This window comes from Mobula hypostoma, chromosome 12 (genome assembly GCF_963921235.1).
Source record: "Mobula hypostoma chromosome 12, sMobHyp1.1, whole genome shotgun sequence".
Classification (NCBI taxonomy): Eukaryota; Metazoa; Chordata; class Chondrichthyes; order Myliobatiformes; family Myliobatidae; genus Mobula; species Mobula hypostoma.
In genome coordinates this window covers 107,929,898-107,956,052 of record NC_086108.1, presented here as the reverse complement: position 1 = coordinate 107,956,052, position 26,155 = coordinate 107,929,898, and the positions used below count along the sequence as shown (strand labels likewise).

The 26,155-nt window shown below is 44.4% G+C and overlaps 1 protein-coding gene across 11 annotated transcripts in view; it reads right to left on the bottom strand.

Moving 5' to 3' along the window:
- adgrl2a (adhesion G protein-coupled receptor L2a) overlaps positions 1 to 26,155 on the bottom strand; it is a 982,900-nt gene that overhangs the window by 486,611 nt on the left and 470,134 nt on the right. For 3 of the 11 annotated variants that reach the window (XM_063064766.1, XM_063064765.1, XM_063064769.1), the window contains exon 1: positions 4,241 to 4,855. The exons of 2 other annotated variants lie outside the window; for them this stretch is intronic. The gene's annotated coding sequence lies outside the window, so the exon portion shown is untranslated. Of the gene's footprint in view, positions 1 to 4,240; positions 4,859 to 26,155 lie in introns of those variants that run through there. 6 more of the 11 variants (XM_063064759.1, XM_063064763.1, XM_063064764.1 and 3 more) reach the window with 4 other exon arrangements.

The window sequence follows — 26,155 nt, the reverse complement described above, 5'->3', positions numbered from 1 at the left end:
TGTGTAGGATAATAAATATAAAAATTTGCAAATTGAAATTAAGTTCTCAAATGAAAAAGATTTTCCAAACAGTTACAGTAAATTGTTAAAATGAATTTCCTTGCACAGTTAAGCCCTCATTCATCTTGAATTCTTTTCCCACCCGCTGGTATTTTATTCTTCTCTGGGGCGTCCAGTGTTGCAATACCCATGGGCTCTGAAACCCCCACCCCTACCTCCAGAATGAGTCGTCTTCTCCTCCGCCGACTGACGGTCACCCCCAACACTGGCTTTCCGGCTTCCTGGCTTCCGTCCTCCCTACTCTCGATGTCAGCTCACTAGCCCTTCCGGCGCGCAGTGCCAAGGAAGCGGTCAGCGTTCCGCTTCCCACCGCCCCCCCCCCGCACACCGACTCCGGACGGATCACTGACAAAAGCCCCGCGCCCACCGCGAGCCAACCGCTCCGTCGCTGATGGTCTCACAGTCCGTTGTGCGCGGACCCTCTACCCACATTAGCAGTACAGGTGAGGTGGTTCTGCAGCAAGAACCACACCTCTTCTCTCCCCGCAACCCCCCACAGCCAACCCACTCACCCCACCCTAAACTCCCCCCCTCGTTCTCGTCTACGTACGCTGACTGAGGACCCTCTGCTGCTAGTCTCAGCTCTTCTCAGAGAAAGGGGGTGGGACATAATGTGTACCAGAGCTCACTGAATACACCAGCCAGCACTGTGATCACACCCAGTAAACCCACACTTGCATTTATATAGGGTCTACAGCGTCCCATGGCATCAACACAGGACAATCAGCAAAAAAGCTGGCGTCTATAGAGGGACATTCCCAGCACAAATAACCAACAGTTCAGTCCTATCTCAGCCAAGGAGGAAATGCAGAGAAGGGAAATTTATTAATGAAAGAGACAGGGAAAAGGGGCCTTCCAAAGGCTAGCAGAGTATGAAGATTAAAAACACAAGTTTCTTATTGCCGACTAATATTTTGACACATCTGCCTCGACAATTATCCCACAGACATTTCTGCAATAGTATAATTAATTCGGACAGAATTTAATAAAGAAAGAAAATCCAAACGACTGTTAAAAGAGGGTGGGTGGGGCAACTGGCCCGGTGCTGAACAAATCCAATCAGTGGCCTTGGACCTGGTTGCCCTTCCGTCCTCCGGGTGCACCCACTCAAAGTCATCTCCAAATGCTCTGTCTGACTGGCCAAAGTCAAAATTGTTAAGGAAGATTTAAAATTGCGGCTACTAATACGAAAAGGTGTAAAAATTGCAAATAGACTCTCCCTCTCCAGAACAAAAAAACACAAAGTTTGCATTAAAATTCCAGTCAGAATAGAATATTTTTTTTACCTCAAGAACAGGCAACGAGCTGGGGTTTGCCGAAAGAGAAGATAAGACTAGCAAATTGTTTAATGTCATTTCCAGCACACAAGTGTAAAGGAGAACGAAATTATTGTTACTCCAGATCCGATGCAACGCAAAAAGCACAAAAAAAACATAATAAAATACGCAATAAATATAATTACAAAAGATAGCTTATGTACACAATTGAATGTCCATAAAAGTGACATACGTAAATGGACGGAAGATATTTAAAACGTGATTTCTTCCACCGTAATCCTTTACATTAAGCATTAACAAGGGGGGGGGGAGAACGTAAACTTCGGTGGTAGGAATGAGATTAACAGACCAAAGAAGAAAAGTTTGCTGTAACGTTTGGGGCACGCTACCCGTTGACTGAAGGGCATCCCAGTGGCTCGGCAGCCCGCAGACGGCACACGAGGCGGAGAAGTGGGTGCAGCAACAATCTTGCCCTCCGTCCACCCCCCCCCCCACACACGCACACACACACACACACAATTCTGAGACTGAATTAGTGCGGAGGGCTCCCGTCTTTGAATGTGGTGGCCGCCGTGGACATCGGCCGCCCGTCAGCTCTGCACACGGCGACTCGTTTCAAGACCAGTCTGTGAGATTTGCACGGGTGAGCTCTTTCAGATTCTTTGCCCGCCAAATGCAAAAGTGCTATTAAAAATAAGAAAGGAGTGGTCGCGTTATTCTAGTTCTAAATGAAACAACGGGGCATGATTATAAATGTATTTTTAAAATTTGCTGAGCACTGTTATGTGATTTATTTTAAAAAAAAATAAAGCATTTAGCGAATTAATCAGCAACAGATGATCAAGCTTCGAGCAAACGGCCGCGTTTTCAATACCAGCACAAACTCTTCGCTTTGCAAGACGAAGCCTCCAAACTCTCTCACGTCAAGAGCCGAGCAAGCGGGCATTCTGACAGTGAGCGGCCGGAGTTGCTACGCAAATGTAGCAGTCTCTTCAGATCCTGGGACCCCAAAGACTAGAGACCGAGGACTCGAAGAAGGTCGCTGGGTGCAGTTCCCTCTCTCTTTCATGTAACAGACTATTAATCACAAAAGTCTAGGGGCTTTCAAAAAAAGCTTGTTTAGCACACATTTTCAAAGAAAACAGCGCTCACTTAATTATTTTTTAAAAAGTGCAGTTCCACATGTCTGTCTATTGACAATCCTCTTCCAACAAATCACCTCCTCTCTCTCGCCACCCTTGCCCTGGAACCATTGCCCTTTGGGTCTTCTGAATTCACAGCCAAAACTACAGACACCGAACCGAAGTTTCTCGCCCGCTCTCACTCAATTGAACCGATGCCGTGAAACTCTTTGATATGCTAATTCCTCTTCAGACCGTGCAGATTCCCCGCACCCGTATTAATTCTGACAGCTAGCTGGGGGATGATGTAAAATAAGCAACTCTTTATTTTGTCATTGAGAATGGCGTAGGGGAAGGGGTGAGTTTGAACAAAAGGAGAGAGTCACACAAGTATCAGACGCTGGCGGACAACAGGCGAATGGTTCCAATGACTGCCTCTCCCTCTCTCTGAATACAAATTGGATCCATTAAATATATAACATATAAAACGCAACAAACAATTCTTCAGTCAGACTGCGAGGGTTTATACCGTTCCCGGGGAGGTATCAAAGCGGGTACTTTCTATACCCTAAAGGTCCAACGACTGAACTGACACAAGGTTAACGAAATTCTGTTCACAAAAGGAGAGATGCCGACAACGCTGTGTTCTCGAGGAGATCTCCTACCCTTCAATCAGAGGAATTCTGAAGTAGTTTTTTGTCTGTTAAGGAGGAGATGGGAAAGGTGAAGAGAGAGAGAGAGAGAGAAAGATTTGGAACAACAAGAACCGGCCCCTTCTGATTAAACCTCTAGTGCCGGGGTGAGGGGGGGGCGGGGGAGATAACTCAGTCCAAACCTGTTTCAGGCATATTCTTCCAAAATAATCCAAACGCTGGTGTGAGTGCAATGGGTAACCCTGACGGCTATTTAAAAAATGTATGTGTGTGTGTGTGTGTGTGTGTGTGTGTGTGTGTGTGTGTGTAGATAGATATAGATAGATAGATAGATAGAGAGAGAGAGAGAGAGAGAGAGAGAGTGATTTTTAGTTAAATGTTCCTGGACTGATTTCTGGGAGCATGGGGCTTTGGCTTCCATATAATTGTTGCCAGTCTCATACAGCGGAAAAATGTTAACACAGAAACAGAAAGAGAAACGAAGAGAGAGGAGTTGAGGCAGAGAGAAGGCAGGGAGATACATTTAACAAAGCTCAGAAGGGATAGAAAGGATCTTTTCAACCCCAACGCGCGTGCACACACACACACACACAATCGGCGGACAGATGCAAATACGAATACGCGCGCACATTAAGTTGTGGGGGAAAATCACACACATATTGCAGGGAGAGGGGACTTTAAATTTAACACGCACACACGCGCGCGTAATCCACGGACAAATGTCAAATGTTAACACCAACACACACGCGTAATCTAGAGGGGGAATGCCTCTGCCTTCACACTAACACAAAATGTACAGAGGCGGTTAAGTTTGAGACCGACACAGATACAGTCTAGCCGGAGATTATGTTAAATTTGCGCGATGTACGAAGACGGTATATTGAGATAAAGTAACACACAAAATTTCAAGTTTAATACTAACACAGGCGCAATGATATTAAGTTTAACACTAACAGACATAGGCGAGGGAGAGTGTTTAACATTCACACACACACCACGCGCAAATGCAGAAGTTAGCAGAGGTGCTAAGATTGCCGACGCTCACGGAAATAACCCCAGTTCGGCCGCATCTATTTCTACATCTCCTAGACGGCAGCCTCAAACTCCTCTTGCCCATCTCACACCTTACCTTTCGAACGAGGGGGGCGCGCCGTGGATCGGGGGCTGGAGAGGAGGCGAGCCGGCTAGGAGAGAGCCCACGGCGGGTCGGCGACCGGCGTGAATACGGCCGTCTCGGCTGCATGCTCCAGTCACCGGGCGTAAAGGAAGAAGTTTTCCAGCACCATCCTCCGGGAACTGTGCTTTAGAGTGGCGGGGGGGGGGGGTCGGCCTCTCTTTTTAAGTCCAAACGGTTTGCAATACCTTAATGTTCATAGCTGGAAGAACTGTGCAAAGTAATATTGCACTGTGCACGTACACGCACAGATAGAGAATCATCAAACAGCTCAAGGCAGGAATGCAGACAGTCTCTCTCCCTCTCTCAGCCGCTGTAAAATTATTTTACATCTCCGAGGATATCAGATCGATCCGGTCCACCTCCCCTTCCCCCTGTTTTTATTTTCCCCCCAACCGTTCCCCACGCTCCTCCGGCGACGTTTTTTCGGGAACCGGGGAACGGACGCTCCACGCTGCAGGCACCGAGAGACGACAAGATGAACGCAGGCCCCTTTTTGATGGGCTTGCCCGCCTGTTGTAAGGGGGAGGCGGAGGGGACTGGTGAGAAGGGGGAGGGGGAGTGGGGGTAGGGAGGAGGCAAATTCTGACACGGAGTCCGTTCCAGTCCTGAACTGGAGTTACCAGATGTTGGCAGAGAGAGAGAGAGAGAGAGAGAGAGAGAAAGAGAGAGAAGTGTGTGAGTCCAGCCTTTGCAGTATTTTTAAAAATAAAGACCCCGAGGTCAAATTCTCTTCATCTGTTAGGTATCTTGTACTCGGATTTGAGTAACGCCCGCTCTCCACACATAATCAATACACCCAGGACTAACTTGAATCTCTACACAGGCAGACAGACAGACAGACACACACACACACACACACACACACAGGCCCTCACTGGGGGATGGGATGGGACACACACATACATAAACACATGGACAGGCAGACACATAGGCACATACAGTCACACTCACTTAGACGAGCAGGCACACACTGACACACCCACAGTGTCTCGGTCTGTCTGTCTCTTTCGCTCGTTCTCTCACACACAGGGTCTCTCTCCCTCTCACTCTCTCTTCCACAAACATAAAAGGCACTCTCAAATACGGCGCGGGCAGCGAGAATGGTTGAGTTAGGGGGCGTCCATTGCCCAGCCGGGTCCCAGCGCTTGTGGACAACATCTGGACGTGGACCAGCGTCCACAGCACAGAGCGAGAGGAGGGTCAAGGCTGCGAGAGCAATCCCGGCAACTAGAGAGACAATACTTTAGCAATGGGATGTCTTTGAGAAAAAAAAAGACATGAAAATCTCTCTTTAAACAAGAACCAAGGGGACTTCACCTCCAGAGTCCCAAAACGTTTTTTTTTATTCTCACCGATTTAAAAGGATGTTTGAAAATCACATATTGGCTGCATACCAACAAGAAGTCCACCATGGATGGTGCCAAGCCCTACTGCGAAAAGAGGATAGTCAGCCATGGAACTAGCAACCCCATCCCGTAAAAACCCAGAGCTACAGAAACGCCAACAGTAGCGCCAAAGACCTCATTCCTGCGAGAGGGAGCGTCTTCGAAGATGAGTTACACCCGGGGACAACTTGAAAGATTGACCCAGGACAGAGGACTCTGGCGAGTTGCTGCCGGCGGCCTATGCCCCTATATGGGGCGCTGGGCTTCAGTAAGTAAAGCATACCAACAGGAGACTATTGTATTTCTCTGTTCTACTGTGAATATCTGCGAGAAAATGAACTTCAGGGGTAGTAAATACGTACTTTGACAATACATTTACTTTGAACTTTGATCAGTATGGAGTCCGCTGCCACAGAGTGGTGGAGGTGAACGACAGGGAAGGGGGGGGGGTGCAGAGAGTCAGTGAAAAGAGGCGGGGCAACTGCAATATGAACAACGGCTGGTTTCCGTACGGTAAATCCGTCTTCAGTGTAATCATAATTAATTCCCCCTCCCAAAAAAAATCTGCCACCTCTTACGCACGTTGAGGTTATGATCTGCATAAACATTAAACTTTTTTTTCCAACACTTCTTACTCCCTTAGTAAATCAATCCGTGTAATCAAAGACACCCCACACCCCCAAACCCCACAGGGCAAAAGCTACAAAGGTCTGAAACCACCAGGCCCAAGAACAGCTTCTCCCCACTAATACGCGTCTAGTTTTGACCCGTTAGTATAACACGCTGGACACTTGACCTCACAGTCTACCTTGTTGTGGCCCTTGCATCATATTGTCTACCTGCACCGCACCTTTGTAACTGTAACACTTTGTTCTGCACTCCGTTATAGTTTTCCCTTGTACTACCTCAATGCAGCGTTGAATTGGTCTCTATGAACCGTAGGCAAGACAAGTTCTTCACTGTGCCTCATTCCGAGCTGCGCTGCCCAGCAATCTCCCGATTTAATCCTAGCCTAATCCCGTTACATTTACCAGTCCTTGGACTGTGGGAGGAAACGGGAACAACCGGTCATGAGGAAAGCATACAAAATCTCCTTACAGGTAGCGGGGGAACTGAACCCCAGCTGCCTGTACTGTAAAGCGTAGTGCGAACCACTACACTGCTCTGCCGCCTCTACATGTGACAATAATAAAACAATTTGCATTTCACATACAATATGACACTCATGAACAATAGCGTCACGTTTTGGAACACCATTACCACAACATAAATGTCAGAAAGGCCTTTCTTTGGAGTTCATCAAACAAGGACACCCAGCAACCTAGGAACATACAAGGTCAGGGAGCTGTTCTGTTAATAAGAAGTGTCCTCAAAGCTCAAAGTTATTATCAAAGTTGTCAGGAAATATAGAGGAGGTTTGACCCAAATGCAGAGCAGCGGAAGATGATTTAGCAATGAACAATAACTTGAATATAGACACAAGCCACCAGGGGGTCACAAAACAAGAGAGAACAAATATTAAACACAATATGCAACAAGGTAAACTTTAGGCGGGAAATGTGAAAGCTAGGAGCAACTGATTGAGTCCGGCTGGTTCGGTGAGTGAGCAAGGGCTGTGGATGAGTACTGGGGTTAAATAGGCTGCAGGTGATGAGTCTGGAATGAGCGGCAGGTGAATCCTATTAGCTGGGTGGTGACTGAGAGGTGTCAGTGGGAGCACACCTGATGACAGTATACAGTTTGTCACTATATACAACCCTGAGATTCATTCTCCTGAAGGTATTTACAATAGAACAAAGAAATACAATAGTCAATTAAAAACTACACAAAAGCACTGACAAAAAATTTCAAAAGATGGCAGACTGTTCAAATACAAAAAAAGTAACAAATAAATAATACTGAGAAAATGAGCTGTAGAGTCATTGAAAGTGAGTCCATAGGTTGTGGAATCAGTTCAGTGTTAGGGCGAGTTAAGTTATCCTGGTCATATGTTCACCTTCACATACCCACCTATCACAGATAATTTGGCACCCAGTTGCCTATCAAGAACCTGCCTTAAAAAAATTTAACAGCATGACTTCTGCTGTCCTCTAAGAAAAAAAGACTCAGGAGAGGATCATTCATGGTCCCTGCCTTAAACGACCATTTTTACTTTAACCTGGCAGGACTGTTGGAAGGGAAAGTAGTTTGCAGAATCAGGTTTATTAGCACTGATGTATTTCACGAAATTTGTTGTTTTGTGGCAGCAGTGCAGTGCGAGACAGAAAAAAAATACAAGTTACAAGAAAAAGCTGTACAAAAGAGGAATAATGAGGTAGTGTTCAGGGTTCATGGATCATTCAGAAATTCGAAGGCAGAGAGGAGTCTGTCTCTTTAGGCTCCTCCACCTCCTCCCTGGTGGTAGTAAAGAGAAGCAGGCATGTCCCAGATGGTGAGGCTCCTTAATGATGGATGCCGTCTTCTTGAAGGGCTGCGTTTTGAAGATCTCCTCAATCGCGGGGAGGGCTGTGCCTGTGATGGAGCTCGCTGGGTCTACAACCCTCTGCAGCCTCTTTTGATCCTGTCTATTGAAACCTCCGTACGAGGCTGTGCTGTAACCACTCAGGAAGCCCCCCCCCCCCCCCAGTTTACACCTGTGGAAATTGTCTAGTTTTCTATGGGAGGATATTCTTCAGCTTGGCAGATGAAGGCATAAACGCTGATTGTGTTCTGAGCTGATTACTTAAGATAAGATCCAGCATTCTGAATAATAGCGAGCTCAGACTTCTTAACAAAAAAAAAGCAAAAATGTGTGCAGCAGCTTAAATGTGATCATTTTGTTTTTTTGGAGGAGGTTTACATAGAGACACACATGCAAACATACTCAATGTCTTAGGAATAGCTTCTTCACCCCATCATCAGATTTCTGAATGGACAATGAACCCATGAACATCATCTTGCTATTTTTGCATGATGTATTTATTTTTACAATATATATATATTTGTAGTATATTTTACTACAAAAAAAAATAAATTTCACTGCATAGATCAGTGATATTAAACCTGATTCTGGTTCTGAAACATCTTTAATACGGTTAATGATCGGACTGCGGAGAAGGAGGCCCTTGACAAACCCTTACTCTTGATAATGGTGGAGAAAAAACCATTTTGTGTGAATGGGTGAATGCGGCAGCTAAAGGAAAGTTGACAAATGTAAATAGTCCAGCCCAGATATTTCATTTTAATTACCCACATAACCAGCTTCCCTGCTGTCCCCTCACTGCCCAACCAAGTTTCCACTTCCAGCCCTCTCTCCTGAGGATCCAATCTGTTTTTCATTTGGTTATGCAGACTCTTGAGTCACTATTGAGCACATCTACAAGGAGCACTGCCACAAGTAGCAGCACCCATCATCAAGGATGCCCACCATCCAGGCGATGCTCTCCTCTTGCTTCTACCGTCGGAAAGGAGGTCCCACACCACCAGGTTCAGAGACAGTTATTACCCTTCAACCATCAGGCTCCTGAACCAGTGTGAATAACTTAACTCACCTCAACTCTGAACTGAATCCATAACCTGTGGACTGCCTTTCAAGGACCCTACAACTCATGTTCTCAGTATTACATTGTACTGAGAACATGATTTGCACAATTTGTCTAGTTTTCTATGGGAGGATATTCTTCAGCTTGGCAGATGAAGGCATAACATAATAAAAATTATAAATATAACTATTTTATATATGCATTAATATATCCAATTATATTAAAATAAATACTATAATATAAATATAATCATGTACTGAAAACATGATCTTACAATATAAATAGTCATAGCAAAGTACAGCACAGAAACTGGCCTTTTGACCCACTTCATCTGTACCAAACCATTTAAACTCCTACTCCCATTGACCTGCACTGTACCATAGCCTTCCATACCCCTATTATTCATGTACCTATCCAAACTTCTCTTAAATGTTGAAATTCAGCTTGCACGCCCCGCATACGCTAGTAGCTTATTCCACACTCTCATAACCATCTGAGTGAAGAAGTTTCCTTCGTGTTCCCCCTAAACTTTTCACTTTCACCCTTAATCCATGAACTCCAGTTGTAGTCTCACCCAACCTTGGTGGGAAAAGGCCTGCTTGTATTTACCATATTTATACCCCTCACAATTGCTCTGTGATGACACCGGTGCCAAGCTGTATGGGTCCTAATGCCCTTCCCTTGGACAACATCGGTGGCGTGGAGAGGGGAGACTTGCAGCATGGGCAACTGCCAGTCTTCCATACAACCTTGCCCAGGCCTGCGCCCTGGAAACCTTCCAAGGCACAAATCCATGGTCTCATGAGACTAATGCATGCCTATAAATTTTGTATACCTCTATCAAATCTCCCCTCATTCTCCTACACTCCAAGGAATAAAGTCCTAACGTATTCAATCTTTTTATATAAATAAATTATATTATTTGTATAAGTAAATAATACTTAGAACATACTTTGTACAAATCGTCTTCTGGTGCCTCTGAATGGAAAATCCTACAAAAGGTAGTGGATTCAGCCCAGTATATCACAGGTAAAACCCTCCCAACCACTGAGCATATCTACATGAAATGCTGTTGTAGGAAAGCAGCATCCATCATCAGAGATCCCCACCACCCAGGCCATGCTCTTTTCTCACTGCTGCCATCTGGTAGAAGGTACAAGAGCCTCAGGACTCACACCACCAGGTTCAGGGACAGTTACTACCCTTCGGCCAACAGACTCTTGAACTAAAGGGATAACTACACTCACTTGACCAACCATTGAGATGTTCCCATAACCAATTATCTCACTTTAAGGTCTTTTTTATCTGTTATCTCATGATCTCATTATTTATTGCTATTTATATTTATATTTGCATTTGTGCAGTTTGCTGTGTTCTGTACTCTGGTTAATCCTTCATTGATCCTGTTATAATTACTATTCTGTAGATTTGCTGATTATGCCGGCAGGAAAATGAATCTGAGGGTTGTATATGTGATATATATGTACTTTGATAATAAATTTACTTTGATTTTTCACCTCTGTCACTGGAGCAGCTGACCAAAGGCTCAGCCTGGGACGTTACAGACACGACAGCCCAGTTGTACTGGCCGAGTGCACCCCACCTTCTATCCAATGCATCTTTAAAAAGCCCAATAATCTTCAGATCACAGATTGTGTTGGAAGGCAGACAGAGTATCTCCTAACCCTTCAATTCAATTATTTCTACTCCCCCTGCTCTTTCTCTCCCCACTCTGTATAAATTTCTCATCCATTTGGCTACTTGCGCTGCGTGGTATGAATTCCCTTTTGAAAGCTGCAGCTAAAACAGTGTTCACCATGTTCCCAACCTGATGTCAACAGTCTTATTTCTGTTATTCCTGGTCTTTATTTTTGTGCTTTAACCCCCCCCAACTCATTTCCCGTCAGATTTCAATGAAAACCACACACACCAACATTTATTTTTCTGCCCGTTGAAACCAATTCTTGTCAAATTAGCTTCTATTTACTTTTTCCCAGAACCACACTTCACACCTCTCACTCCATCTACCCTATCAATCCCCAAAGCCTGGAACCTTGCAACTTTTTTTTAACATTCAAGATTGTTCATGGCCAAATCATTTAACTCTTGACTTACCCTGTCTTTAACATTGTTTCAGTATTTTATGTTCCCTCGTGCTCTGGACCTTTGTTGTGGAAAACCAGCAGAAGGGTGTAATCTAATCACGGGGTCTACAGATAATGGCTATAAACCATTCATTCTTCATCATTGCTATCAAGACATTATCTGAATTGGATTAGATAAGAGACTTCTGAGGCCACAGGCATGGCCGTGGATATGAAAGGTTGCCTCTCCTTGGAATCCCAGAATATTGGAGGAAATTGTTAAGTAACAACACAAAATGCTGGAGGAACTCAGTAGGTCAGGCAACATCTCTGGCGAGAAATAAAGAGTCGACATTTCGGACCGAGACCCTTCATCAGGACAGGAAAGGAAGAGAGGAGCCAAAATAAGGATGTGGGGGGTGGGGGGGGAGGGGAAGGAGTACAAGCTTGTAGGTGATAGGTGGAAAAGATAAATGGCTAAACAGGAAGGTGATAGGAGAGGAGAGTGGACCATGGGAGAAAGGGAAGGGGGAAAGGGGAGGGGGGAATCAGAGAGAGGTGACAAGCAGGTGAAGAGGAGAAGGGGTAAGAGGGAAACCAGAATGGGGAATTGAACACCTCACAATCTCAAGCATTGGGCAGAGGTTGGACAGAATTCTGCAGCAGACAGCCAGCCTCCTAGGCTCATCTGCTCCATGTCGTAATGTTATTCTGTCTAGTCCTATCAACCCCCCCATACCGCATCCACCACTTCACAGGCAGCACGTTCCATACTCTCACCACCTCCTGAGTGAAGAAGATTCCCTTCAGATTCCCCTTAAATGTTTCACCTTTCACCCTTAACTGATGACCTCTAGTTCTAGTCGCACTCAACTCTACACAAAAAACGATACCTGCACTGCATTTCGTTCATCATTTCTGTCGTACGACATGGGCGATCCTGGTCTTTCCATGACCATGATTGTTCTTGGCAAAGTTTTCTACTGAAGTGATTTGCCATTGCCTTCTTCTGGGCAGTGTCTTTACAAGACAGGTAACCCCAGCCATTATCAATACTCCTCAGAGACTGCCTGGCGTCAGTGGTCACATAACCAGGACTCTGATCTGCACCAGCTGCTCATACGACCATCGACCACCTGCTCCCATGGCTTCATGTGACCCTGATCGGGGGTCTAAGCAGGAGCAACACCTTGCCCAAGGGTGACCTGCAGGTTTGCAGAGGAAAGGAGCGTCTTACACCTCCTTTGGTAGAGATTTATCTCCATCCTGCATTGTACTTAACCTATGTAAACCCCTCCTAATTCTGTATACCTCTATCAAATCTCCCCTTATTGTCCTAAACTCAACGGAATAAAGTCCTAACCTATTCATCCTTTCTCTATAGCTCAATTCCTCAAGTCCCGAAACATCCTTGTAAATTTTCTCAGCATCTTTCAATCTTATTGATATCTTTCCTATCAGTAGGTGACCAGAACTACACACAACACTCCAAATTAGGCCTCACCAACATTTTATATAACTTCGGCATAACAGTCCAATTCTTGTTCTCCATACGTTGACTTATGAAGAGCAATGTACCAAAAGATCTCTTTACGACTCTGTCTAACTATGACTTCATTTTCGTGGTATTAATCCAGTTGACTAAGGCCTCCTTTTACCCCAACCAATGCACCCCATCTTCTTCAGCTATCCCTCAGAATCAAGGGTAACTTACTTCTACTCTAGTGTTGTGAGATCTGAGGTAACTGATGGGATCCCAAGCTCCTCCATACATGGGACAGGAGTCAAATGGGTATTGGTAACTGATTTGGTATTGATATTGGTTGCATGGTAGCATCGCGTTTAGCGTAGCGCTTTACAGTACCAGCGAATGGGATTCAATTCCCACCACTGCCTCTAAGGAGTCTGTGGATTCTCACTGTGGGTTTATAAAGCTAATCATAGATGAGTCATAGAGTAAAGAAACAGACCCTTCGGCCCATCTAGTCCATGCCAATGTGTTCTCTGCCTAGTTCTATCAATCTGCTTCTGGACCATAGCCTCCACACCCCTTTCATCCATGTACCTATCCAAACTTTCCTAACATGTTTTAATAGAACCCACATAGATTTATAGAACAGTACAACACAGAAACAGGCCACGGCCCTGCCAAACTATTATTCTGCCTAGTCCTATCGACCTGCACCTGTACCATAGCCCTCCATACCCCTTCCATCCATGCACCAATGCAAACTTCTCTTAACTGTTACAACTGAACCTGCTTTTACCACTTTCAATGCAATTTCATTCACAATCTGCGTGAAGGAGTTCCCACTCAGGTTCCCCTTAAGTTTTATACCTTTCACCCTGAACCTCTGACCTCTAGTTCCGGTCTCTAGTGGAGAGCACCCTAACTGGTTGCATCACCATCTGGTATGGAGGGGCAACCGCACGGGATCAGAAAAAGCTGCAGAAAGTTGTAAACACCGCCTGTACCATCATAGGGACGAGCATCAAGGATATTTTCAAAAGGCGATGTCTCGGGAAAATGGAATCCATCATTAAGGAGCCCCTCATCTAGGACCTGAGCTTTTCTCATTGCTACCATCAAGCAGGAGGCACAGGAGCCTGAAGTCAAACACTCAGTGTTGCAGGAGCAGCTTCTTCCCCTCTGCCACCTGATTTCCGAATGGACAACGAACCCATGAACACTACCTCAGTATTTTTTTGCTCTCCTTTCACACTTCTTAGCGAATTTGATCTTTATACAGTATACAGAATATTCCTTATTGTAATTTATAGTTTTTATTATTATGTATTGCAACGTACTGCAGAACAATAATTTCATGGCATACTGTATGCCAGCGATATTAAACCTGAAACCGGTTCTGGTTCACCCACCTGGAAGAGAAAAAGCCTGTGTGCGTTCAACGCGTCAACATAACATGCTGCTCATGAACGAAGATAAAGCAAACTGCTGCAGGAACTCAACGAGTCAGGCAGCATCCGTGAGGGCTACTTTTTGTAGAAATACAGAGCGGACAAGTTCTTCCGGCCCTTCTTGGTAGCACTGCCCCACAACCCCCAATTTAATCTTCACCTAATCACGGGACAATTTATAATGACCAATTAACCGGTATGTCTCTGGACCATGGGAGGAAACTGGAGGACCCAGAATAAACCCACTCATTCCACGGGGAGTATGTAGAAGTTCTCTACAGAGAGCACTGGGATTGAACTCTGAATTCCAACGCCCCAAGCTGCAATAGCATCACGCTAACGCCTACGGTGATGCCTGAAAATGGTCCGTCAACGTCTCAGGTGGAGAACCTTCATCTGAACTCAACCCTGAATCGCTAACTCTTCTGTTTGCTCCGTGGATGCCACCTGAGTTCCTCGGGCAGCTTTTTTTGCCCCAGGTTCCAGCATCTACAATCTCCTGTGTCTCCACATCCTCCCCAGAGTGGCAAGCAATGCTCCATTACTAAACTGCCTTGCACAGAAATTTAACTGGATGTCCTATCATATACTGTATGTTAAAACTGACAAGAGGTCTGAAGACCAGTAGATGGCACACCTCACTCTAACCTTGTACTCACTGGAACTTACTACGTACTGTATGGTATCATGTGATAGACCACAGAACAGAGGAGAAGAATTAGGCCATTCAGCCCATCCAGTCTGCTCTACTATTCGATCATGGTGGATTTGATTTACCTTCATTCTCCCACACTTTTCCATAACCCTTAACTACCTCCCCCTTATCATGACCAATTAACCTATTAACCAGTACACCTGTGGGAGGAAACCAGAGCACCCAGAGGAAACCCACACACTCACGGGGAGAACGTACAAACTCCTTACAGGTGGCGCTCTAACTGAACTCTGAACTCAGTCGCTCTAAGTTATAATAGTGCGGCGCTTACTGCTGAGTTACCAAGGCATCCCATAATAAATGAGTTGAAACAAAGAGCACAACCGAAAAGTCCTGATAAAGGATCTCTATCCCAACTCTTCCTCATCTACCACCTTCTCCTCACCTGGTTTCACTATCAACTTCGAGTTAGTACTCCTCCTGCTCCCCACACCACCTTATTCTGGCTTCTTCCCCTTTTCTTTCCCCTCTTGATGAAGGGTCTTGACAGAAAACGCTGGGTCTTTATTCCTCTCCATAGGTGCTGCCTGACTTTGAGTTCCTCCAGTATTTTGTGTGTGTATCTCTATTATTCTGTATTTCCAGAACCTGCAGAATCTCTTGTGTTTTGTATTAATGTGAGCCTTGCAAACACTTCAATGTGTTTCACACATGTCTTGTTTCCTGCTCTTTGGCGCAGCACTGTGGGTGAAATCAAACAGTTCTGTGAAGAAAGGGACTGTCCCTTGAACTGGAAACATGCGGCTCCCTTGTCCATTCATTCCTCCCCACTGATCTCCCTCTTGGCGCTCATCCCAGCATGACAAGTGCTACACCTGCCCCTACACCTCCTCCCTCATCACCACTCAGGGCCATAAGCCATTATACTCAGTGAGGTGACACTTCACCTGTAGGTCCATTTTGGTTGTCTACTGTATCCAGTGCTTCTAGCGTTGATGTCCTCTACATTGGGAGACCCAACACAGATTGGGGGGCTGCTTTGTTGAACACCTTCCCTCTGTCTGCTGCAAAAGACAGGATCTCCCAATGATCACCCATTTCAATTCCACTTCCCATTCCGACATGTCTGACAATGGCCTCCTCTACTGCCACGATGAGGCCAAAATCAGGTTGGAGGAGCAACACCTCATATTTCATCTGGGTAGCCTCCAACCTGATGGCATGAACATTGACTTCTTTAACTTGTGGTAATTATTCCTCTCTTTTTTCATTTCCCATTCTAGTTATCCTTTCATTCCTTCTAACCTGCCTATCACCTCCTTCTTCACTTTCTCCCACAGTCCACTCTCCTCTCCTATCAGATTCCTTCTTCTTCAATTCTTTACCGCTTCCACCTTTCATCTCGCGGTTTCTTACTTCACCCCTTCCTCCACCCACCATCTTCCCCCTCAGTTGGCGTCACCTATCACCTTCTCCCCCTCCCCCCATGTTTTTATTCTGACATCTTCCCCCTTCCTTTCAAGTCCCGATGAATGGTCTTGGCCCGCAAAGTCGACTGTTTATTCCACTCCATGGATGCTGCCTGACCTACTGTGTTCCTCCAGCAATTTGTATGTGTTACTCTCCAGAACAGAAAGATTCAAAATTGTTTCATGTCATTTCCTATACACAAGTGTGAGAATAAAACAATTGTTACTCCAAATCCAATGCAGCACAAAAATAAATACAAAATATAAGAACACAATAATAATAAATACACAAGATAGCTTGTATACAATGACAGACTGTATGTTCATGAATTGACATTAGGCTCTACATAAGGTGACTGATGGGAAATAATAAACTAGTGGTGAGTTAATGGGTGGAGGTGTTGATCAGCATCTCTGCTTGGGAAAGTAACTGCTTTTGAATAGACCGCATGAACAAAAGCATCAAAAACAGACAGTTGAGAGCAAGAGGAAGGGAGAGCAGTTCGATGAGAACACACAACAAACAGGAAGACCTGGAAACATTCAATTGATCAGGCCGCTTCCGTGGGAGTAGAAACAGGGTCGACATTACAAGCTGAAGATGGTGAGAAATGGGAAGGAGAGAACAGAACCTTCTTAAATATAGTGAAGCTGATGGAGGAGATGTCCAGGGTAAAAGCAAGGTGATCATGCTGATAAACTGTGAATGCCTGGCACTAAAATGGACTGTATGTTTTATTCTAATTGTGCTTTCTTGTAAAAACTATGCATAATTTATGATTAATTTAAGTTTTTTTCTTGTGAATGCTCTTTCTGTGATGCCTGTGATATTGCTGCGAGTAAGTGTATCATTGTATCTGTGCGCTGTACTTGTGCGTATGACGATAAACTGCTCTTTGACTTTGTACAAAATTATCTGGGCAAGGAGTGAATGGAGGCAGTTAGAGAGTGAGAACAAAGACAAACAAATGTAGGAACTGCAAAACACAGTGCAAGAAAACATGTCTGGCAGATGGAGATCTCTCTCTCTCTTCCCTCTCTCTCTCCCTCTCTCTCTCTATCAATCACACTTTGCATCTCTCATCCGTCTCTCTCCCTTTCTCCCTCTCTCTCTTTCATTCACACTTTGTATCTCTCTTCCCCCTACCATCAACTTTTCACTCACCTCTGTCTGTTTGACTCCATCAGTCCAAATATCGGCCCAAAACGTCGACTGTTTATTCCCCTTCATAGTGGCTGCCTGGCCTGCTAAATTCCTCCACCGTTTTGTGTGTGTTGCTCAAGATTTCAAGTATCTGCAGAATCTCTTGTATCTCTGTTTGCCTTTCTGTCTGTTTGTCTTTCGCTTTCTTCATCTCTCCCTCCCCCCTTTATTTCACCTCCATCTGTCTACTTGTCTGTCTGTCTGTCTCTCTCTCTTTCTCCCTCCCTTTATCTCTCTTCCCCAACCTCACCTTTTCCTTCACCTCTGTCGGACTGCCTGTCTGGGTCTCTCTCTACCTTTCTCTGGCCTTCCTCTCTCTTTCTCTCCCTGTCCCTTTCTTTCACCTCTGCCTGTCTCAGTCTATCTTTCCATCTGTCTCTTTCTCTCTGTCACTGTTAGGCTCTCCACCTATCTCTATCTTGTCATCTCCCTTTTGCCTTCTGCTTCTCCAACTTTGAAAAGTCTGCGATAAAATGCAGTATAAGAGGTTATGAAACTAAATGAGACAACTGCAATTAGGGTGCGAAGGTAGCTTATTGGTTTGTGGGAAGCCATTACAGCCAAGGTCGGAATTCAGAGTTCAGAGTTCAACCTGGGCATCCTCAGTGAGGAGTTAGTTCATCCTCCCTGTGGAATGTGTGGCTTTCCTTCCGATGCTCTGCTTTCCTTCCATTCTAAAGATTTGCTGGTTGATAGGCTAATTGGTCATTGTAAATTGTCCTGTGATTAGGCTTGGGTACAATTAGGGGTTACACGCAGCATGGCTCGAAGGACCAGAAGTGCCTAGTGGGTACTGTATCTCGAAATAGATAAATAAAACTCGAGATGAGAGTGAGAGTTATGGACAGAGGACTGGTTAGCAGACAGAAAACAGGAAGTAGGAAGAAACTGTTCATTTCCGGGTGGATAACTTGTGTCAAGGGGATTGGTGCTGGGTTACCAGCAGCTGACAATTGACATCGACGTTCTAAGCCTTCCTATGCTATGTCGATGACTGCATTGGTGTTGCTTCATGCACCCATGCTGAGTTCATCAATTTCATCATGTTTGCCTCTAACTTCCAGCCTGCCCTCAAATTCTCCTGTTCCATTTCTGACGTTTCTCTCCCTTTTCTCGATCTCTCTGTCTCCATCTTTTATAACCCTACCGATTCCCATGGTTATCAAGAACACAATATCTCTTCCCACCCTGTCTCCTGTAAAATCGCTATTCCCTTTTCTGACTTCATTATCTCAATCGTATCTGCTCCAAGATGCGGCTTCCCATTCCAGGACACCAGAGGTGTCCTCCTTCTTCAAAAACAGGGGTTTCCTTTCCTCCACCATTAACGCTGTCCTCACCTGCATCTCTTCCATTTCCTGGACATCTGCCTTCACCCCACCTTCCTGGGGTCTGAACAGGAATAGAGTTCCTTTTGTCTTCACCTACCACCCATGAGCCCTCACAACCAACACATCAGTCTCCGCAACTTTTGCCACCTTCAGCGGGATCCTACCACCAAACACTTCTTTACCTCCCCGACTCGACTCTCCTCTTTCTGCAGGAATTGCTCCCTCCACTCTTGTCCACTCATCCCTCCCCACTAATCTACCCCCGGCACACATTCCTGCAAGCAAGAGAAATGGTACACCTGCCCATTAACCTCCTCTCTCCCCTCCATTCAGGGCCCAAACACTCCTTTCAGCTGAGGTAACACTTCACCCTGAATCTGTTGGGTCAGTTATTGTATCCGGTCCTCTTGACGAGACGTCGTCTACATTTGTGAGACCTGATGTAAATTGGGGGACTGCTTTGTCAAGCACCTCCGTTCCATTGGCGAAAGCAGAAATTCCTGGTGGCCAACTATTTTAATTCCTATCCCCATTCTCATTTCAACCTGTGAGTGCAAGGTCTCCTCTTTTGAGGAGATGAAGCCATTCTCAGGTTGGAGGAACAACACCTCATATTCCATCGAGGAGGCTCCAACCTGATGGCATGAACAATGAATCCTCCCTCCCCCTTCCCTCTGGCATCTTATCTCTTTTCCTCACTGGCCTATCACCACCCCTAGAGCCCCCTCCTCCTTCTGTTCCTCCTGTAGTCCACTTTCCCCTCCTGTAAGATTCTTTCTTCTCCATCCCTTTACCTTTCCCACCTGCCTAGCTTCACCTACCATTTTCTAGCTATCCTCCTCCCCTCCCAGCCAGCTTTTAATTCTGGTAACTTCCCCTTTCCTTCCCAGTCCCGAAGAAGAATCTTGGCCTGAAAGTGTAAACTGTTTATTCCCTTCCATCGATGCTGCCTGACCTGCTGAGTTCCTCCAGCACTTTGTGTGCATTTCTCTTTATTTCCAGCACCTGCAGAATCACTTGGATTTATAATCAGCATCAGTGCTCTGGATGAGGGAACGAGGTATTATATACCAGGGTGGCATGGTAGCATAGCGGTGAGCATAACACGGAGATCAATACTCACCGCCATCTGTAAGGGGTTTGTATGTTCTCCCACATGACCACATGGGTTTCCTCCGGGTGCACTGCTTTCCTCCCACATGCCAAAGGTATTTTGGCTGAGTAGGTTAATTGGTCACACAGGTGTAATTGGACCGCCCAGAAAGGCCAGTTACTACGTAACCGGGCAGCGCAGACTCACTGGGCCGGAAGAGCCGTTAACTGTGTAATTGGGCAGTGCAGGCTTCGATTTCCAACCCCATTCGAAAGACGTATGAGTTAAGGTTAGTGAGTTGTGGGCACGTTATGCTGGCATGGAAGCATGGCGACACTTGTGGGCTGCTTCCAGCACATTCCTGATGCAAACAATGCACTTCCCTCTATCTTTTTATGTACATGTAATGACTCAAGCTAATCTTTATCTTTACAAAATAGAATTGTTTTCAATGGTGAGATATTGAAATGTGTTTTGCGTCGAGGGATCTTGGTATCTTTGTACATGAATCACTGAATGTACATGTAGAGCAAGTGATTAGCAAGCCAAGTGGAATATGATTACAATTGTTAATTGTATAATTGTTCTTTCTAATCTGTTGGAACTGTTGTATAATTACTGGAACTCTGGAAGATGACATGTCATCTCTTAGTCAAATTCCATGACAATTCTTTCTTGCGGCATGGGCCATCATGTGCATATCAATCTTCAGTTCCATTTTACTCTCCGAGTACTATTTTGTTACTCCTTAAAGTTCAAAGTATATTTATTATCAAAGTATGTGTACATTATACAACCTTGAGATTCGTCTCCTCACGGGCAGTCACAGAACATGAAATCCCAAAGAACCCATTACAGAAAAGACCAACAAGCACCCAATGTACAGACAGAGAAAAAAACACAGATTGTGCAAACAATAAAAGCAAGCGACAGCATTTGGAACGAAAGTGAGTCCGTAGACATGAAACCCGGAGCAGCCAGAGCAGACCCGCTGTCTCAGTGCCGCGAAGAAGGAAGTAAATGACACGGAACAGCGAGCAAAACCAGCCCAACCCTCGCCCCCGGCCCCGACACCCTGCTTTGTCGATCTATCCAGCCCGGCGTGTACATCGCCCAAACATTGGGTCAATCCCCGTACTAGGACCCAGGCCCTATCGCTTTGATATGCTCTGTCACTGCAAAGTGTTTTGCTAACTCCTATGCCACTGTGTCACCATATTAATTCCATACTTCTTCAAGTACTCTTCATTCAAATACCTCTTCTCATTATTACCTTTGGGTTTACCGTGCTTTTGTTAATATCTTAACTCTCTTCATTTCATCCAATAACACCTTTAAATTATTTTTGTCAGCTACAGTATGTAGGAATCCAGATTGGGTGTTTATGCTTAAGGGAATATTCAAAATTATTTAAAAATTAGCCACTGCTGATTTACTGTTGTGCGTTATACTGTAGGTAGTTTTCCAGTCTACCACCGCTTTATGACTTCAAACTAGGCATTGTTTCAGTATTTAAAGTCAAAGGTCAAAATAAATTTACTATCAAAGTACATTCACGTCACAAGAGATTCACTTCCTTGCAGGCATTCACAGTTAAACAAAGAAATGCAATAGAATTAACGAAAAGCTGCACACAGACAAAATCAGAATCAGGTTTGATATCATCAGCATATGCCGTGACATTTGACGACTTTGTGGCCGCATACAATGCAATACGTAACAATAAAAATCAGTGAATTAAGTAAATATATATATATATATATATATATACATATATATATACACACACACAGGTATATTACGTAGTTAAATTAAATAAGTAATGCAAAAATAGAAATAAAAAGTAGTGAGGTAGTGTTCATAGGTTCAATGTCCATTCAGAAATTGGATGGCAGAGGTGGAGAAGCTGTTCCTGAATTTTTGAGCGCGTGCCGTCGGTCTTCTGTACCTCTTTACTGATGGGAGCAATAAGAACAAGGCATGACCTGGGTGGTGGGGGTCCTTAATGATGGATGCTGCTTTTATAAGGCATAGCTCCTTGAAGATGTTGTGGATACTACAGAGGCTAGTACCCTTGATGGAGCTGACTTAAATTTACAACTCTCTGCTACTTACTTAGATCCTACGCACTAACCACCAAACCACCCCGTCCCCCCATACCAAGATGTTCATCAGGACTGAGAATAAAGAGGGAATACTGCAGAATAAAAAGGTGGTAGGAAGGGAAGGAGGCTAGCTAGAAGCAGATAGATGATGCTAGTTGGGTAGAAAAGGTAAAGAGCTGGAGATAAAGGAATTTGATAGGAGAGGAGAGTGGACCATAGGAGAAAGGGAAGGAGGAGGGGACCCAGGGGAAAATGATAGGCAAGTGAGAAGAGGTAAGATGCTATTGTGGGGAATAGAAGTGGAGGGAAAAAGATATTGATGATGGATGTTGCTTTAAGTTCCTCATTTCACATTGACCTAAACTGATTTTCATCTCTATACAAAATGTTATCATTTTAAAATTACTCTTCACCAATAACCCAACTCTTTTTCATTCCACAATACAGCAGTCAGATCTAAAATAATCTTTTCCTTCGTTGCTTTAGTAAAACATTAATCTGCAAAACATTCTCATATATACTCCTTGAAATGGCCTTCCACAGGGTTACTGCTCATTTTACCTTCCAATCGTTCTGGTTTCCTTAACTTGATACCTTATGAAACAGTAATCTAACCAAGAGGAAGGTCCTTTATGTGTTAACAAACTGATTTATTTCTCCAAGAGGACCACAACCTTGTCATGGTTCTGAGGCTTGGGTACCTCAATGACCTGGAGAGCTATGTTGGCTGGATTCAGGGCTTTATGTTCTTGGTAGGATCACTCATGCCAAACAGTTAGAAGGGTAGAGGTGAGACTAAGAGTGGTCCACTGGTCCTCCAGGTTCAAGGATTCAGCTCAGAGCTAACAACCCTGACTGGTAAAACAAAACTGTCACAGCAACAGCAATGAAGAATCCGACATCTGAGTGGCCAAGGACAGACAGAGATGAAGGACCTTCATTGCTGCCCTAAATTCCAGCGGCGTGACAGACAGTAAGTAAGTAAACGATTTGATTGGTATTAACATATTCAATGAAGGGCACTTTCAGGTGAAAATGTGCCACATTTATGCTAAATAATGTGGCATTGTATAAAAACATTTTGATAAATTCATATAAGAGTCATAGGATGATACAGAATGGAAATAGGCCGTTTGGCCTAACTCATCCATACCAACCAGGATCTGTCATTTAAGACAGGGGTTCCCAAACTTTTTTATGCCTTGGATAATTACCATTAAGCAATGGGTCCATGGACCCCCGGTTGTGAACCCCTAAGTTAAGACCATAAAAAGTTAAGACATAGGAGCAGAATTAGGCCATTCAGCCCATCATGTCTTCTCTAACATTCAAATATGACAGATTTACTTTCTATCTCAATCCTATTCTCCTACCTTCTCCCCATAACCTTTGGCCCCCTGAATAATCAAGAACCTATCAACCTCCTCTTTAAATGCACGCAATAACTTAGCCTCCACAGCCGTCTGTTCTAAAGGACCATGAAACATACTGTAAATTACAAAAGAAATGAAAAAATAGTGAGGTAGTGTTCATGAGTTTGTTGTCCATTCAGAGAAGAGAAGAAGCTGTTCCTAAAATGTTGTACATGTGTATTAAGACTCTTTTACTTCCTCTCTGACTGTAGGTACTATCTCCTTTTGAAGATGTCCACGATGATCTGGAGGCTAGCTCCCGTGACGGAGGTGGCTGAGTTTACAATTTCTGCAGCTTTTTCCGATCCTGTGCGGAGTCACCTCCATGTCAGACTGTGATGCAACCAGTCAGAATGCTCACCACCAGTAGAAGTTTGCTGAAGTCTCTGGTGACTTACCAAATCTCCTCAAACTCCTGTTGAAGTATAGCCATTGGTGTGCCTTCTTCATAATTGTATCAATACGTTAAGGTCAGATGGATCTTAAGAGATGTGGACACTCAGATTTCCTGCCACTTTCTGTAGTATGTTGAGAATTGCTAGGGGTAGGACAGGCAACCCCTTATATTTCCAAGGCCTTGGTGATTCATTGTTTTAACTCTGTGTTATCTAGCTCTGTGATTTTTTTTTGGTAGATGGTCCTGTATTCTACAACTTTCTATACTCAGCGGCCACTTTATTAGGTAAATCTTGAGTATATGTTCATGGTCTTCTGCTGCTTTGGCCCATCCACTTCAAGTTTCAATATGTTGTGTGTTCAAAGACGCTTTTCTGAAAACCATTGTTGTACTGCATGGTTATTTGAGTTACTGTTGCCTGCCTGTCAGCTTGAACCAGCCTGGCCATTCTCCTCTGATCTCTCTCATTAACAAGGTGTTTTCACCCACAAAACTGCCGCTCACTGGATGTCTTTTTGTTTCTCACACCAATCTCTGTAAACTCTAGAGACTGTTGTGCATGAAGTTCCCAGGAGACCAGCAGTTTCTGAGATACTCAAACCACCCCATCTGACGCCAATAACCATTACACGGTCAAAGCCACTTAGATCACATTTCTTCCCCATTCTGATGTTTGGTGTGAACAACAATCAAATCTCTTGACCATATCTACATGTTTTTATGCATTGAGTTGATTGGCTGATTAGATATTTGCATTAGCAAGCAGGTGTACATGTGTACCTAATAAAGTGGCCACTCAGTGTCTACTTGGTGACTTTCTTCCCGATGGAAATGGTGCCATAGTTGCCTAGTGGTTAGTGTGACACTATTGCAGTCAGGTGTATTTGAGAGTCAGTGGTCCAATTACAGTGCTATTTGTAAGGAGTTGGTACATTCTTCCCCTGAATACGTTGGTTTCCTTCCACAGTCTAAAGATGTACCAGTTAGTAGGTTAATTGGTCATTGTAAATGGGGCTGCTGGGCAGTGCAGCTTGTTGGGCTGGAAGAGCCTGTTTTGTACTGTATCTCCAAATAAATAAAAATGTTTAAAAAAAAGCAGGCACGGCTTTGCCTGAGGAGATGGTGCCACTTCAAAGTGACTAGATCAGGATGATGTCAAGGATAGATTTGGAATGCCTCAGTCATCGCTACTCATAGGGACCATATAGGCTGAGAAAGTGAGAAGGGTAAAGTAACCACAGTCTCGCATCTCCCCAAATGCATGCATTATTCTCTCTGTACTTTGTAAGATGCTCAATAAATTAATAATGTGCTGGAAAGTCTATCTTATTACACCAGAGTCCCGGGTCCAGCACATAAGTGCCATTACCAAGAAAGCATGGCAGCACCTCTGCTTTCGTAAAAGTTTGTGCAGATTCAGGATGTCATCTAAATCTTTGACAAACTTCTATAGATAGGCAGTGAAGAATGTCCTGGCGGTCTGGTATGGAAACACCAATGCCCTGGAATGGAAAAGTTTTTCAAGAGTATTGGATACAGCCTAGTCCATCACGGGTAAAGCCTTCTCCAGCACTGAGCACATCTACAAGCAGCGCTGTCACAGGAAAATGCCATCCATCATCAAGGACCCCCACCAGCCAGGCCATGCTCTCTTCTTGCTGCTGCCATCAGGATGAAGGTACAGGAGCCTCAGGTCTCACACCACCGGGTTCAACAACAGTTAGTTATCTGTCAACAATGAGGTTCCTGAAGCAGAGGGGTTAACTTCACTTACCCCAACACTCCCACTCCTAATTGTTCCCACTCCGATGGATTCATTTTTAAGGACTCTTCACCTCATGTTCTCAATACTTATATTATTTGTTTCTTTTTTTTCTCTTTTTGTATTTGCACAGTTTGGTGTCTTTCGGACATTTGTTTTTTATCCTTCATTGTTGTGTGTGGTTTTTCATTAATTCTAATCTGTTTCTTTGTTCTTACTGTGAATTCCCAAAAGAAAATGAATCTCAACGTTGTATATGGTGCCATATATGTACCTTGATAATCAATTTACTTTGAACTCTGAATTCAAAACTTTACTCCCCGAGAATCAAACAGTCACCTTCAACGCAAGGGGGCCTGGTTCCTGCCATACACTTGGGAGCAAAGGTTTGGTAGCTATTGAGTTAAAGGTTTGTTCGGTAGAGTAGGAGGTGATTCTATCAGGTGAATCTGTGCTGGCTCTTAATACATGCTGGATTGGACTATATAATTGTTATTTTCTTTGACAATATAATACTTTATAACTCCTGC